This window comes from Arachis stenosperma, chromosome 4, assembly GCF_014773155.1.
Source record: "Arachis stenosperma cultivar V10309 chromosome 4, arast.V10309.gnm1.PFL2, whole genome shotgun sequence".
Classification (NCBI taxonomy): Eukaryota; Viridiplantae; Streptophyta; class Magnoliopsida; order Fabales; family Fabaceae; genus Arachis; species Arachis stenosperma.
In genome coordinates this window covers 136,335,713-136,352,221 of record NC_080380.1, presented here as the reverse complement: position 1 = coordinate 136,352,221, position 16,509 = coordinate 136,335,713, and the positions used below count along the sequence as shown (strand labels likewise).

The window sequence follows — 16,509 nt, the reverse complement described above, 5'->3', positions numbered from 1 at the left end:
TCCATTTCTGCTGGTATATGAATTTCAGGTTTAAGGTTTGAGGAACTCAATTCCTTAATGATTTTTATATTTTAAGAGTCCACTAGACTTGATTCCTTGTGGGTATTGCTCAAGGATCAGTGGATAAAGGTAAGAGATCTCAAACCCTAATGGAATTTCTGAATTTAGGCATTTGAATATTGATTTGTTATGTTTGGATGTGGTAATTGTGGTTTAGGTAGTGTGTATGTGAATGTTGATGCTTGTTGAAATTTGTTGGTGATTTTGGAAGCTTGGATGTGGAGCTATGAGGCTGGAAATTTGAGCTTGGTAGTGTTGGAGCCTCAAGGGCTTGAAGAAAAATGAAATTAAAAGTGTTCCAGGTTGAGCGGAGAATCAGCCAAGGTATGGTTTAAGTTTCGCACGTTTAATATTTACGGTGTTGTAAAAACTTAGGTTAGAGGAACCATAAGATAATTTGAATTGGTTATTGTACTTAATGATTAGTTTTGTAATGTTGTTGGAATAGATTTGTTGATAGACATGTATTGGAATTTTGAGGTGAGGAAGTTATTAACGGTATGCTCTTATTTTTATTTATGATGGATTATGATTGGTGTTCGTGAATAAAGATTTGTTATATGAGTTGATGGAGTAATGTATAAAGAGTTAATAAATGTGTTAATGGAATAATGTGTGTGAAGGATTGATGAGTGCATTAATGGAATGGTTCATGTGAAGGGTTGATAATTGCTTAAATAGAATGGTTTATGTAAAGGGTTGCTTATATATGTAGATATGATATATGTTAATGTAAAGTTGTGGATATGGCTCATTGGAGTGGTTAATGGTAGCTTGAAATGGTTGTTGATGAGTTGAGATTGGTTATGTATGTTAACAATATGTAGGTTTAAAAGGTAAGGATTTGTGAATGTGGTGAAAATGGGGTTTGGAAGAGTTTTGATAAAAAGTGATTTTGTGTGAACTTTGAAGGTCCATAACTTTCTCCTCAAACTTTGATTGAGTTGTGATTTGTTGCAAATAAAAGATAGTTTTAAAAGCTTTTGATTGATATCAACTTTGTGGAAAATGGAATTTTGTAGGGAAAATTATGGATGTTGCAAGTTCAGTGTTTAAATCTGTGTTCAGGATAGCCAAAATTGGTTTGCTGCAGGCTTTCTAGGCATTCTGCCCATTTTTAAAATAACGCCCACCCACGCATACGCGTGGCGTGGAATTTTGGCGACGCATGTGCGAGAAGCATGCGTACACGTGTGTGCATATTCATGCGTACGCATGACTCACACGTACGCGTGACTTGATGTACGCTCCACGCGTGCGTGTGGCCTACGCGTACGCGTGGATGCTGTCTGCTGCCAAAAATTTGTTTTGACTGTTTTAAACCAATTTTCCACTTCTAAACCTCCATTTTCTTCCCTTTTTGGCTTCAGGTATGGTACTAAGACTAGTAGTTAGTTGAAGTTAGGAAAATAAGATAACTTGAGAGTGAAGTAAGAGGTAAAATAAGGAGCTTTATAAAGATGAGAATGTTAAAGGAAGTTTAATGCCATGGTTTGATAAATGATGACATAATTATTATAAATATGAAATGGCTTATGAATGATGATGTCTGAGATACGAGTTCTCTGGGTAAGAGCCATGACTCGCCACCATGTGTTCCAGGTTGAATCTCGATACTCTGTTGATCCTACGTCGTAAGGGTGATCGGGCATGTATAAATTCCCGGAAATGGATAGCCCCATTGAGTGATTATATGATGATTGAATGTGAACTCTATGCATATGCTCTTGGGGATGCACGACGGGGGACAGTCTAAGGTTTCGGACTTGTCGGGTTGGCTGGATAACCGACAGATGGGCCCCATCAGCCATAGGACAGGCATGCATCATATGCATTTGTTTGTTTTGATTGTTATGCATTTTCTGGATTTGCCTAATTGATATATATCACTTGCTACCTGTTATACTTGCTAGTTGTAATTATCTGCTCATTATTTGTGCGTGAACTTGTTTGATTGCTTGTTTCTGTTACATTATGGATGATGAAGGAATGGAGGAAATGGAGAAAATGGTTTGTTGTTAGATTAGGATTGAAATTAAATAAGTTAGGTAGATTTAGAATACCTACCCCTGTTTATAGCTTCTGTTTAGTGATTAAGTTGGATAATTGTATAACGGAGTTCTAGGATTGCCTATGGCATTCTCAGGACCTTATTTATTATACGCGTGGCACTTTTACGATACTGAGAACCTCCGGTTCTCATTACATATTGTATTGTTGTTTTTCAGATACAGGTCGAGAGGCTCCTCGCTAGACGTCTGGATCTTGGGAAGCGAAGTAGTCCTTGGGTGTATTTTGGTTTACTGTTTGTATATATGTATATATGTATCTAGCTTACTCTCCAAGTAACTTGTGTATGCTGCACCTCATAGAGGTTGAGGGAGAGATAGGAGTTTATTTTGGTAATTTGGTGCATTTTGGGAATACTTATGTATGTTATATATATATATATATATATATATATATATATATATCCTCTGGCCAGCCTTAGCTTCGCAGACTGAGTCAGGAGCTAGTTATGCTGTTTTCTTGGCTTTCCTTTATTCTTGGTTTAATTACTCTGAAAGTCCCTATAGTTTCACCAAATTTTCAATTAGGTCCTTATACTTTTTTTCTTTTTAATTGGGTCCTTAGACGTTAATTGTTTTTTCAATTTAGTCCATGCCGTGACAAAATCGTTTAAAATAACAGAATATTCTGTTAAAAAATAGAATATTCTCATCATTAATTTAGAATAACTAATTAAACAGCTCTCTGTTTTTTTAAAATGCCAAAACAGTCCTTGGTCCCCAAAATGAGAGATCCCTTGCTAGCCCTAACTTTCTCTGTCTTTGTTGGAGTTGTGCACAAGGATGCTATGAACCGTCGACTTGTTCGCCACCATGATCGTGAACTCGTTACCCACCAAGCCAAATACGCACTCCATCTTCTTTTTTCTTTGTTCTTCTTTTTCTTCTTTTCTTCCTCACTTCACGAATCTCTTTATCTTCTTTTCCCCCTCTTACGGCGAAATAGGAAACAGTAAGTTCTTGGTGTTTCTCCTCCATTCGTTGGTTTCATCATCCATCTGCATCATCGTCCGTGGCGGTGTGAGCGTACGTCGGTTGGTGGTCTTTCATGACTTCTGATATGCTCTGCAGTGTTCGTCTGTCTGCTCTGCTCTGCTCCACGTTGTTCGTCCGTGGGTTTCGTGGCATTCCCTCACTGGGCTGTGCCTTGCTGCCTTCAGTCAATATGCCAAAACAGGTAACGAGTTAAATTTTTTTGTTTTTTTTAAAGTTGACGAAACAGATTTAAACATATGATAATTTTTTTGAGATAATAATTTTTGAGTTGATTACAAAAAATATAGCAGTGGTTGAATACCTATTTTTTTAATTGATTTTTGAATTTTTTTATGTAATTGTTTAAGGTATATATATATATATATTAGTGAGGAAGAGATTGAGCTGAGGAAATCCTATTTGGATTTGGTTGGTAATGCAAAAACGGTTGTAGAGACTCTGAATAAGGATATTAAGAATGATATTTTTGTTTGTTCAGGAACCACCCTTGGGGGAAGCTATATGGAAGAAGTCTAAGGATAATGCGCCAAAGATGTAGGCTCAGATTGCTAAGGATGTTGTGCCATTCAATTTCTTAACACCAACGAGGATCATAAAAGATGCAATTCTTGGAGTCGGAAGCCCGGCTCCAGTAGTGGTGTCCGAGGGTGCAAACACCATGGATGTAGATAGGGCTGTGTTGGTTCAGACAGAGTTAAGGACTAGGTTGGATTCAGGGACTTGGGGGACCATAGGGGTTGGCCTCGGTTATTGCATTGCTGCTGCAGTGGCTTGTCCTGGTTGACTTATTGTTGCAGTTGAAAGGGATTTTGGATTCAGATTTAGTACCATTGAAGTTGAGGTATATACTGCTGAACCCATACTTATTGATGTCCTTATCTTTAGTTATGTTTTCATCTATCATATAGTGGAATTGTTCTTATTTTAGTCTATACAACATTGTTAAGTAACAACCAGTATGAAAAGTATATGAAATTGAGAATATGATGATTGACTCTATTGATTCACGCATGTCTCAAATACATGTTTATAGAAACAACTTAAGGTCTAACCACAAATCGTAAAACGCTAGCAAAAATTTTTACTGTAATTGTTTTGAACTAGGATCTTCCATGAACTATTTTATGTTTCTATCCATAGCTAGTTGTTCTGTGATAGGTAGGATTACATAAGCTGGTGTAATTACTATGCGACAACCCAAAATTCCAAATTCTAGGAGATTTTTTTTACTAGTTACTAGTGAGTACTGAGTACTGAGCAATGGTAAAGGTAAATTATAAACGAATCTTGTTGTCCTGAATTTGTCAGGATTGTTTACAAGAGTCCCTTTTTTTGGAAACTAAATCATAAAAGAGTCGGTGACTATTGATGCTGTTTGTAATGGTTTAATCCAGGAATGTGGAGTGAAAATTCTGGAGGTGTATATGGTGGTGACAGGAGAATCCCCGAAGAGTTGAATGGACCTCACAAAGATGATCCTACTCCGACTTTCTTTGTTTCAAAAGCAGGCTATAGGCTACCATGCTTTGATTGAAGCTTTTGGTGGACTATCTTGTTGGGACACCTGATGAACTCAATTCTGCTCTTTATTGTTGATCTTATGCTGGTTCAGAGAATGGGAGTGGGAGGCTACAACACAATAACTGATTTATAGATTATCTGTATTACACTGAAATTATGTTTTCTATGGTTTTTTTTTAGATTTCAAATTTCAATAATAAAAATTACATAACTAATGAGCGGATAATTTGTACACTTTTTGCCATTGTTTTTAGTATATTTCTAGTAAGATTTAGTTAGTTTTTAGTATATTTTTATTAGTTTTTAGTTAAAATTCACTTTTCTGGACTTTACTATGAGTTTGTGTGTTTTTCTGTGATTTCAGGTATTTTCTGGCTGAAATTGAGGGACCTGAGCAAAAATCTGATTCAGAGACTGAAAAGGACTGCAGATGCTGTTGGATTCTGACCTCCCTGCACTCGAAGTGGATTTTCTGGAGCTACAGAAGCCCAATTGACGCGCTCTTAACGGCGTTGGAAAGTAGACATCCTGGGCTTTCCAGCAATATATAATAGTCCATACTTTGCCCAAGATTTGATGGCCCAAACCGGCGTTCAAAGTCACCCTCAGATTTCCCAGCGTTAAACGCCGGAACTGGCACCAAAATGGGAGTTAAACGCCCAAACTGGCACAAAAGCTGGCGTTTAACTCCAAGAAGAGTCTCTACATGAAAATGCTTCAATGCTCAGCCCAAGCACACACCAAGTGGGCCCGGAAGTGGATTTTTATGTCATTTACTCATTCTTAAGCTACTAGTTCTCTATAAATAGGACCTTTCACTATTGTATTTTCATCTTTCAATCTTAGAATCTTTTAATCATGTTTTTATGATTGAACCCTCTTTGGGAGGCTGGCCTCACGGGTATGCCTAGACCTTGTTCTTATGTATTTTCAACGGTGGAGTTTCTACACACCATAGATTAAGGTGTGGAGCTCTGCTGTACCTCGAGTATTAATGCAATTACTATTGTTCTTTTATTCAATTCCGCTTGTTCTTGTTCCAAGATATCACTTGTTCTTCAACTTGATGAATGTGATGATCCGTGACACTCATCATCATTCTCACTTATGAACGTGTGACTGACAACCACCTCCGTTCTACCTTAGATTGGGTGAATATCTCTTGGATTCCTGATACACGACGCATGGTTGATCACCTGACAACCGAGTGCTCGCCTGACAAACGAGCCAGCCATTCCGTGAGATCAGAGTCTTCGTGGTATAGGCAAGAACTGATGGCGGCATTCAAGAGAATCCGGAAGGTCTAACCTTGTCTGTGGTATTCTGAGTAGGATTCAATGATTGAATGACTGTGACGTGCTTCAAACTCGCGATTGTGGGGCGTTAGTGACAGACGCAAAAGAATCACTGGATTCTATTCCGACATGATCGAGAACCGACAGTTGGATAGCCGTGCCGTGACAGGGTGCGTTGAACATTTTCACTGAGAGGATGGGAGGTAGCCACTGACAACGGTGAAACCCTTGCATAAGCTTGCCATGGAAAGGAGTAAGAAGGATTGGATGAAGACAGTAGGAAAACAGAGAGACGGAAGGGACAAAGCATCTTCATACGCTTATCTGAAGTTCTCACCAATGATATACATAAGTATCTCTATCTTTATCTTTATGTTTTATTCATATTTCATCTATAACCATCTGAGTCTGCCTAACTAAGATTTACAAGGTGACCATAGCTTGCTTCATACCAACAATCTCCGTGGGATCGACCCTTACTCGCGTAAGGTTTATTACTTGGACGACCCAGTGCACTTGCTGGTTAGTTGTGCGGAGTTGTGATAGAGAGTTGAGATTGCAATGAGCGTACCATGTTGATGGCGCCATTGATGATCACAATTTCGTGCACCATGTTTTTGGCGCCGTTGCCGGGGATTGTTTCGTGTATGGACAACTGATGGTTCATCTTGTTGCTTAGATTAGGTATTTTTCAGAGTTCTTAAGAATGAATTCTAGTGTTTCAAGGTGATGTTCTTATCATCACCAAAGCTGATTGATTCTCATCAATTTAGCTCTTGAATGCAATGTCCTGCTGAAGCTCGGTTATCCATGTCTAATTCCTTTGGACTAAAGCTTTAGACTAACATTGCATGATTCCTGGAATTCTTATTAAGAATTTTGATACCTTTATTTTCTTTTCCACTTAATTTTCGAAAAAAAGCACAAAAAAATTATAAAAATCATAAAAACCAAAAATATTTTTATGTTTCTTGTTTGAGTCCAATGTCTCATTTTAAGTTTGGTGTCTTGCATGCATTGTTTATTTGATCTTGGTTCTATTTTCAAGTCAATAGTACAGGGAACTGAAGATTCAGAACATGCAGCAGAGGAATTACACAGAAAAAGCTGGGCGTTCAAAACGCCCAGTGAAGAAGGACAGACTGGCGTTTAAACGCCAGCCAGGGTGACTGGTTGGCGTTTAACGCCCAAAAAGGTAGAGCATTGGGCGTTAAACGCCAGAATGTGCACCATTCTGGGCGTTTAACGCCAGGATGGCACAAGAGGGAAGATTCTGTTTTCAATGCAAATTTTTTTCAAGTTTTCAAAGTTTTTTAAAATCAAATCTTTTTCAAATCAAATCTTTTCAATCAAATGTTTTCAAAATCAATTTCTTTCCTTTTTCAAAGATACTTGCTATCAATTAATGATTTGATTCAACATTTCAAGTATGTTGCCTTTTTTGTTGAGAAAGGTTTAATGTCTGAATCATATCTTTTCTTATTAGTCAAGTCATTATTTTTTTAAAATCAAATCTTTTTAAATTGTTTTTCAAATCATATCTTTTTAATCATATCTTTTTAAAACATAACTTTTCAATCATATCTTTTTAATCACATCTTTTTCAAAAATAGTTTTCAATCATATCTTTTTAAAAATCTTTTTCAAAAATCACTTGATTTCTTTCCCACTCTTGATTTTCGAAAATCAATTAAAGTTTTTCAAAATGTTTTTAAAATTTTTTAATTTAATTTTCGAAATTTCTTCCCCTCTTCTTACATCCTTCTATTTATGGAGTACCACTCCTCCTCAATGCACAATTCGAACTCTATCTCACGAAGTTCGAATTCTTCTCCCTCTTCCTTCTATTTTTCTTTTTCTCTGACACCTCAAGGAATCTCTATACTGTGACATAGAGGATTCCATATTTTCTTGTTCTCTTCTCTTTCATATGAGCAGGAACAAAGACAAAGGCATTCTTGTTAAAGCTGACCCTGAACCTGAAAGGACCTTGAAGCGAAAGCTAAGAGAAGCTAAGGCACAACTCTCTATAGAGGACCTAACAGAAACCTTCAAAGAAGAAGAACCCATGGCAGCCGAAAACAACAACAATGCCAACAATGCAAGGAAGGTGCTGGGTGACTTTACTGCACCTACTCCCGACTTCTATGGGAGAAGCATCTCTATCCCTGCCATTGGAGCAAACAACTTTGAGCTTAAGCCTCAATTAGTTTCTCTAATGCAACAGAATTGCAAGTTCCATGGACTTTCATTGGAAGATCCTCATCAGTTCTTAGCTGAATTCTTGCAAATCTGTGACACTGCCAAGACTAATGGGGTTGACCCTGAGGTCTACAGACTTATGCTATTCCCTTTTGCTGTAAGAGACAGAGCTAGAATATGGTTGGACTCACAACCTAAAGAAAGCCTGAACTCTTGGGAAAAGCTAGTCAATGCCTTCTTGGCAAAGTTCTTTCCACCTCAAAAATTGAGTAAGCTTAGAGTGGAAGTCCAAACCTTCAAACAGAAGGAAGGTGAATCCCTCTATGAAGCTTGGGAAAGAAACAAACAATTAATCAGAAAATGTCCTTCTGACATGCTTTCTGAATGGAGCATCATAGGTATTTTCTATGATGGTCTCTCTGAACTATCCAAGATGTCTTTGGATAGCTCTACTGGAGGATCTCTTCATCTGAAGAAGACGCCTACAGAAGCTCAAGAACTAATTGAAATGGTTGCAAATAACCAATTCATGTACACTTCTGAAAGGAATCCTGTGAACAATGGGACAAATCAGAAGAAAGGAGTTCTTGAGATTGATACTCTGAATGCCATATTGGCTCAGAATAAAATATTGACTCAACAAGTCAATTTGATTTCTCAAAGTCTGTCTGGAATGCAAAATGCACCTGGCAGTACTAAGGATGCTTCATCTGAAGAAGAAGCCTATGATCCTGAGAACCCTTCAATGGAAGAGGTGAATTACATGGGAGAACCCTATGGAAACACCTATAGTTCTTCATGAAGAAATCACCCAAATTTCTCATGGAAGGATCAACAGAGACCTCAACAAGGTTTCAACAACAATAATGGTGGAAGAAACAGGTTTAGCAATAGCAAGCCTTTTCCATCATCTTCTCAGCAACAGACAGAGAATTCGAAGCAGAACCACTCTGACTTAGTAACCATGGTCTCTGATCTAATCAAAACCACTCAAAATTTCATGACTGAAACAAGGTCTTCCATTAGGAATTTGGAGGCACAAGTGGGTCAGCTGAGCAAGAAAGTTACTGAACTCCCTCCTAGTACTCTTCCAAGCAATACAGAAGAAAATCCAAAAGGAGAGTGCAAGGCCATCAACATGGCCGAACTTGAAGAGGATGAAGAGGTAGTGAACGCCACTGAGGAAGACCTCAATGGGCGTGCACTGGCCTCCAATGAGTTCCCTAATGAGGAACCATGGGAATCTGAGGCTCAAAATGAGACCATAGAGATTCCACTGGACTTACTTCTGCCATTCATGAGCTCTGATGAGTATTCTTCCTCTGAAGAGGATGAGTATGTAACTGAAGAGTAAGTTGCTAAATACCTTGGAGCAATCATGAAGCTAAATGACAAGTTATTTGGAAATGAGACTTGGGATAACAAACCTCCTTTGCTCACCAAAGAACTGGATGACTTATCTAGGCAGAAATTACCTCAAAAGAGACAAGATCCTGGGAAGTTTTCAATACCTTGTACCATAGGCACCATGACCTTCAAGAAGGCTCTGTGTGACTTAGGGTCAAGTGTAAACCTCATGCCTCTCTTTGCAATGGAGAAGCTAGGGATCTTTGAGGTGCAAGCTGCAAGAATCTCACTAGAGATGGCAGACAACTCAAGAAAACAAGCTCATGGACTTGTAGAAGATGTTCTGGTGAAAATTAAAGACCATTACATCCCTGCTGATTTCATAGTCCTAGAGACTGGGAAGTGCATGGACGAATCCATCATCCTTGGCAGACCCTTCCTAGCCACAGCAAAGGCTGTGATTGATGTGGACAGAGGAGAATTGATCATTCAAGTGAATGAAGAATCCTTTGTGTTTAAGGCTCAAGGATATCCCTCTGTCACCATGGAGAGGAAGCATGAAGAGCTTCTCTCAAAACAGAGTCAAACAGAGCCCCCACAGTCAAACTCTAAGTTTGGTGTTGGGAGGCCACAACCAAACTCTAAGTTTGGTGTTGAACCCCCACATTCAAACTCTAAGTTTAGTGTTGGGAGGTTCCAACATTGCTCTGAGCATTTGTGAGGCTCCATGAGAGCCCTCTGTCAAGCTACTGACATTAAAGAAGCGCTTGTTGGGAGGCAACCCAATGTTATATTTTATCTATTTTCCTTTGTTATTTTATGTTTTCTGTAGGTTGATGATCATGAGAAGTCACAAAATCAATTGAAAAAGCAAAAACAGAATGAAAAACAGGAAGAAAAACAGCACACCCTGGAGGAAGAACCTACTGGCGTTTAAACGCCAGTAAGGCTAGCAGATGGGCGTTTAACGCCCAGTCTGGCACCATTCTGGGCGTTTAACGCCAGAAAGGCTAGCAGATGGGCGTTAAACGCCAGATATGGGCAAGCACTTGGCGTTAAATGCCAGAAATGGGCACCAGCCCGGCGTTTAACGCCAGAATTGGCTCAAAACGCATTTTTGCATGCCATTTGGTGCAGGGATGACTTTTCCTTGACACCTCAGGATCTGTGAACCCCACAGGATCCCCACCTACCCCACCACCCTCTCTCTTCTTCTTCACCCATTCACCATTCACCAATCACCTCAACACCTCTTCCCCAAAAACCCTTCACCTATCAAATCCCATCTTTCTCTTCACCACTCACATCCATCCTTCATAAAACCCCACCTACCTCACCATTCAAATTCAAACCACTTTCCCTCCCAAACCCACCCATAATGGCCGAACCCTACCCCTCTCTTCACCCCTATATAAACCCATCTTCACTCCTTCATTTTCACACACCCTAAACACTACTTCTTCCCCTTTTGGCCGAACCACAAAGCCATCTCCCTCTCCTCCATTTCTTCTTCTTCTACTCTATTCTTTCTTCTTTTGCTCGAGGACGAGCAAACCTTTTAAGTTTGGTGTGGTAAAAGCATTGCTTTTTATTTTTCCATAACCATTTATGGCATCTAAGGCCGGGGAAACCTCTAGAAAGAGGAAAGGGAAGGCAAAAGCTTCCACCTCCGAGTCATAGGAGATGGAGATATTCATCTCAAGGGTGCATCAAGACCACTTCTATGAAGTTGTGGCCTTGAAGAAGGTGATCCCCGAGGTCCCCTTCAAACTCAAAAAGGGTCAACTTTGATCAAAGGTTGGACCAAGTCCTCTTAGACACCTGTGAAGAGGGTGCCCAATGGAAGAGAGATTCAAGAGGGAAGCTGGTTCAACTGAGAAGGCATGACCTCAAGCCCATCACTAAGAAAAGGATGGAGCAAGCATGAGGAAATTCCTCATCATGAAATCCCTGAGATACCTCAAGGGATGCACTTTCCTCCACAAGACTATTGGGAGCAAATCAACACCTCCCTAGGAGAATTGAGTTCCAACATGGGACAACTAAGGGTGGAGCACCAAGAACATTCCATCCTCCTCCATGAAATTAGAGAAGATCAAAGAATCATGAGAGAGGAGCAACAAAGACAAGGAAGAGACATTGAGGAGCTCAAGCACTCCATAAGACCTTCAAGAGGAAGAACAAGCCGCCATCACTAAGGTGGACCCGTTCTTTAATCTCATTGTTCTTTATTTTCTTGTTTTTCGAATTTTCATGCTTATGTTTATGTTTGTGTCTTATGATCATTAGTGTCTTAGTGTCTATGCCTTAAAGTTATGAATGTCCTATGAATCCATCACCTTTCTTAAATAAACAATGTTCTTAATTGAAAAAGAGAAGAATTGCATGAATTTTGAATTTTATAACAGATTAATTATTTTGATGTGGTGGCAACACTTTTGTTTTCTGAATGTATGCTTAAACAGTGCATATGTCTTTTGAATTTGTGGTTCATGAATGTTGGCTCTTGAAAGAATGATGAAAAAGGAGACATGTTACTGAGGATCTGAAAAATCATAAAAATGATTCTTGAAGCAAGAAAAAGCAGTGAATACAAAAAAAAAGGGAAGAAGCGAAAAAAAAGAGAAAAAAAACGAAAAAAAAGGGAGAAAGAGAAAAAGAAAGAAAAAGAAAGAAATAAAGTTGTGATCCAAGACAAAAAGAGTGTGCTTAAGAACCCTGGACACCTCTAATTGGGGACTCTAGCAAAGCTGAGTCACAATCTGAAAAGGTTCACCCAATTATGTGTCTGTGGCATGTATGTATCCGGTGGTAATACTGGAAGACAGAGTGCTTTGGGCCACGGCCAAGACTCATAAAGTAGCTGTGTTCAAGAATCATCATACTTAACTAGGAGAATCAATAACACTATCCGGATTCTGAGTTGCTAAAGAAGCCAATCATTCTGAATTTCAAAGGATAGAGTGAGATGCCAAAACTGTTCAGAGGCAAAAAGCTAAAAGCCCCGCTCATCTAATTAATACTGATCTTCATAGATGTTTTTGGAATTCATTGCATAATCTCTTCTTTTTATCTTATTTGATTTTCAGTTGCTTGAGGACAAGCAACAATTTAAGTTTGGTGTTGTGATGAGCGGATAATTTGTACGCTTTTTGGAATTGTTTTTAGTATGTTTCTAGTAAGATTTAGTTAGTTTTTAGTATATTTTTATTAGTTTTTAGTTAAAATTCACTTTTCTGGACTTTACTATGAGTTTGTGTGTTTTTCTATGATTTCAGATATTTTCTGGCTGAAATTGAGGGACTTGAGCAAAAATCTGATTCAGAGACTGAAAAGGACTGCAGATGCTGTTGGATTCTGACCTCCCTGCACTCGAAGTGGATTTTCTGGAGCTACAGAAGCCCAATTGGCGCGCTCTCAACGGCGTTGGAAAGTAGACATCCTGGGCTTTCCATCAATATATGATAGTCCATACTTTGTCCAAGATTTGATGGCCCAAACCGGCATTCAAAGTCACCCTCAGATTTCCCAGCGTTAAACGCCGGAACTGGCACCAAAATGGGAGTTAAACGCCCAAACTGGCACAAAAGCTGGCGTTTAACTCCAAGAAGAGTCTCTACACGAAAATGCTTCAATGCTCAGCCCAAGCACACACCAAGTGGGCCCGGAAGTGGATTTTTATGTCATTTACTCATTCTTAAGCTACTAGTTCTCTATAAATAGGACCTTTCACTATTGTATTTTCATCTTTCAATCTTAGAATCTTTTAATCATGTTTTTATGATTGAACCCTCTTTGGGAGGCTGGCCTCACGGCTATGCCTAGACCTTGTTCTTATGTATTTTCAACGGTGGAGTTTCTACACACCATAGATTAAGGTGTGGAGCTCTGCTGTACCTCGAGTATTAATGCAATTTTTATTGTTCTTCTATTCAATTCCGCTTGTTCTTGTTCCAAGATATCACTTGTTCTTCAACTTGATGAATGTGATGATCCGTGACACTCATCATCATTCTCACCTATGAACGTGTGACTGACAACCACCTCCGTTCTACCTTAGATTGGGTGAATATCTCTTGGATTCCTGATACACGACGCATGGTTGATCGCCTGACAACCGAGTGCTCACCTGACAAACGAGCCAGCCATTCCGTGAGATCAGAGTCTTCGTGGTATAGGCAAGAACTGATGGTGGCATTCAAGAAAATCCGGAAGGTCTAACCTTGTCTGTGGTATTCTGAGTAGGATTCAATGATTGAATGACTATGACGTGCTTCAAACTCGCGATTGTGGGGCGTTAGTGACAGACGCAAAAGAATCACTGGATTCTATTCCGACATGATCGAGAACCGACAGTTGGATAGCTGTGCCATGACAGGGTGCGTTGAACATTTTCACTGAGAGGATGGGAGGTAGCCACTGACAACGGTGAAACCCTTGCATAAGCTTGCCATGGAAAGGAGTAAGAAGGATTGGATGAAGACAGTAGGAAAACAGAGAGACGGAAGGGACAAAGCATCTTCATACGCTTATCTGAAGTTCTCACCAATGATATACATAAGTATCTCTATCTTTATCTTTATGTTTTATTCATATTTCATCTATAACCATCTGAGTCTGCCTGACTAAGATTTACAAGGTGACCATAGCTTGCTTTATACCAACAATCTCCGTGGGATCGACCCTTACTCGCGTAAGGTTTATTACTTGGACGACCCAGTGCACTTGCTGGTTAGTTGTGCGGAGTTGTGATAGAGAGTTGAGATTGCAATGAGCGTACCATGTTGATGGCGCCATTGATGATCACAATTTCGTGCACCAATAACCTTGTGGTTTTCTATGGTGTACCATGATATAATAAAAACACAAACTATATTTCATGAATCCACACAAATGTAAAATATTATATGATCATAATAAATACTTGAATAATAGAAATTGAATTTTATATATACTTATTACTACTATTTTTGTTTCATTTTATCCATTCTTTTTTTTCTATATGTTCTTTAAAAATAAGATATTTTAAAAGTTAAAAAAAAAAAGAAAAACTATTTTTGGTACAATTTGTATATAAATAAGCAAAAGAATGATAGTGACAAAATAAAAAGGATTATAGGAATATTTTTCATGTCGTAGAATCATTGAATAGGGATTATAGGAATATCTTTCATTGAATATTTATAATTTTATCAAATTTTTAATTAGGTCCCTATACTTTTTTTTTTCAATTGGTCCCTAAGGGTATATAAGTAATTTCACAATTCACTAACATTTTTTTGATGTTTAACGTTAACAGGGACTAACTTGAAAAAAAAATAATGTATAGGGACCCAATTGAAAAGAAAAAAAGTATAGAGACCTAATTAAAAATTCGGTGAAACTATAGGGACCTGCAGAGTAATTAAACCTTTATTCTTTTGCTTATCTTTATCATGTTCCTATTAGGTTTCTTAGCACGCAAGTAATTCTTTCCTGAGCGTTGCGCTTTTTATTTTACGATTTTGTTTTACCTGTTTTTTTTAAGGCTCCTAATTAAATTTATTATTATTATTATTATTATTATTATTAGAGGTCGTAATACCTTACTATCTCAGTCTTATGATTTAAGTATAAAATTAAGTATGATAGGTGTTACAGAATCAAAATCTCGTTGTCTACGTTGGGATTTACACATGTTTTGAACATATATCTATATCTATATAGAATAATGTGAGAATTCAATGTTATTGCTTTTGGGATATCTTGTTGGAACAAATATTTTCTCATCACTGGAATGTATAGCAGAATTCATGTCACTTTACATTAATTATTTTACTATTTCATTAATTATTTTATTATTTCATTCCTTCTTTTTGTTTTTTTGTTTTTTGTTCGTATTGAAACGTAATACCTAATATATAGATATTTGTTTAAAAAATAAGACTAAAATTTATAGAATCATAATATGAAATTGTGATAGATCATTTTCTATGATTCTCAAAAGAGCAATGTTAAGGGGTAGTAACTTTTGTGATTAGTAGCCATCAAATAGCTATCAATGATGATTTAATGGTATGAAATTGGTGTAAGATTTCATCCAATGGCTCACCTTTTTCTGTTGGTTACAATCTGGCCAAAATTTAATAAAATTGCTGGCCCCCTAGACTTTTCTTTCTTAAAAATTTGTCATAGGTAAGTGTTACGTTGGGTAACCGGAGATTGTTGGGTTGGACTCGCAAGGTTGGCCCAATCGTTTGGGGAAGAAGGCCTTCGGGTTAGTTCCGAGCCAGGAGCCCTCGTCCAACTTGTGAGCAAATGAAGGAGAGGGGGTGATACCTACAAAGACACTCCGATGCCTAAGTAAGCAAGGGCCTAACCAAGTTTAGAGAGTATTGGAACTTAGAGATACCTGAAGAGTATCAGTGTATTTATAGTGGTGAACCAATAACCACCGTTGATGTAGTTCCTCTTTTTGAGGAGGATGACCGTCCCTTTATCTTAGGGAAGTTGAGATATGGCTCCTGGAAGTGGGTTGAGAGATTTTAGGGGCAGTTACTAATTTGAATATGTATTATCTGCCAGCTAATCTGACTCCCGACTTCTTTTTTAGTGGAGCTTACGTTGAGTTCGGCCACATGGGAGGAGGTTAGTTGCGGGGGGAGGCCAATCTATGGATTAGGCCTCTTTGTCTTATTTGGTCCTGGGCCTTAGTGTTGGGCCAGGGTATGAACAGTGCCCCTACTCGAGTCCAAGTTTTTTCATGAGTTAGATTCGAGTATAAAGCTCAGAGTTGTAGCCGACGTGTTGAGGAACGACGTGATTTTCAGGGACCGAGGAGATTTAAATCGCCGCATCTAATCAAACATCGTGTCCTTTGGGGTTTTGAGCATTTATGCGCGGGGAGCAGTTACATTGGTAACGGTGCACCTTTTAAATGGTTACGTCTTTTTACCTTTATGCCCCTAACGTGTTTATAAATACTTCTTCCCTTTCTTTCCCTTGTTTCATTTTTGAAACTTTCTTACTTACGCTTTTTG

General features: G+C 38.4%; 1 non-coding gene and 1 pseudogene across 1 annotated transcript; one reads left to right on the top strand and one right to left on the bottom strand.

Moving 5' to 3' along the window:
• The first annotated feature begins 2,034 nt into the window (after positions 1 to 2,034).
• Positions 2,035 to 4,721, top strand: LOC130975630 (2-hydroxyacyl-CoA lyase-like; annotated as a pseudogene).
• Positions 4,722 to 8,414: 3,693 nt separating this feature from the next.
• On the bottom strand, positions 8,415 to 8,522 carry LOC130977664 (small nucleolar RNA R71). Its single transcript, XR_009085347.1, has one exon. It is a non-coding gene; the product is annotated as a small nucleolar RNA R71 (small nucleolar RNA).
• Positions 8,523 to 16,509: the final 7,987 nt, after the last annotated feature.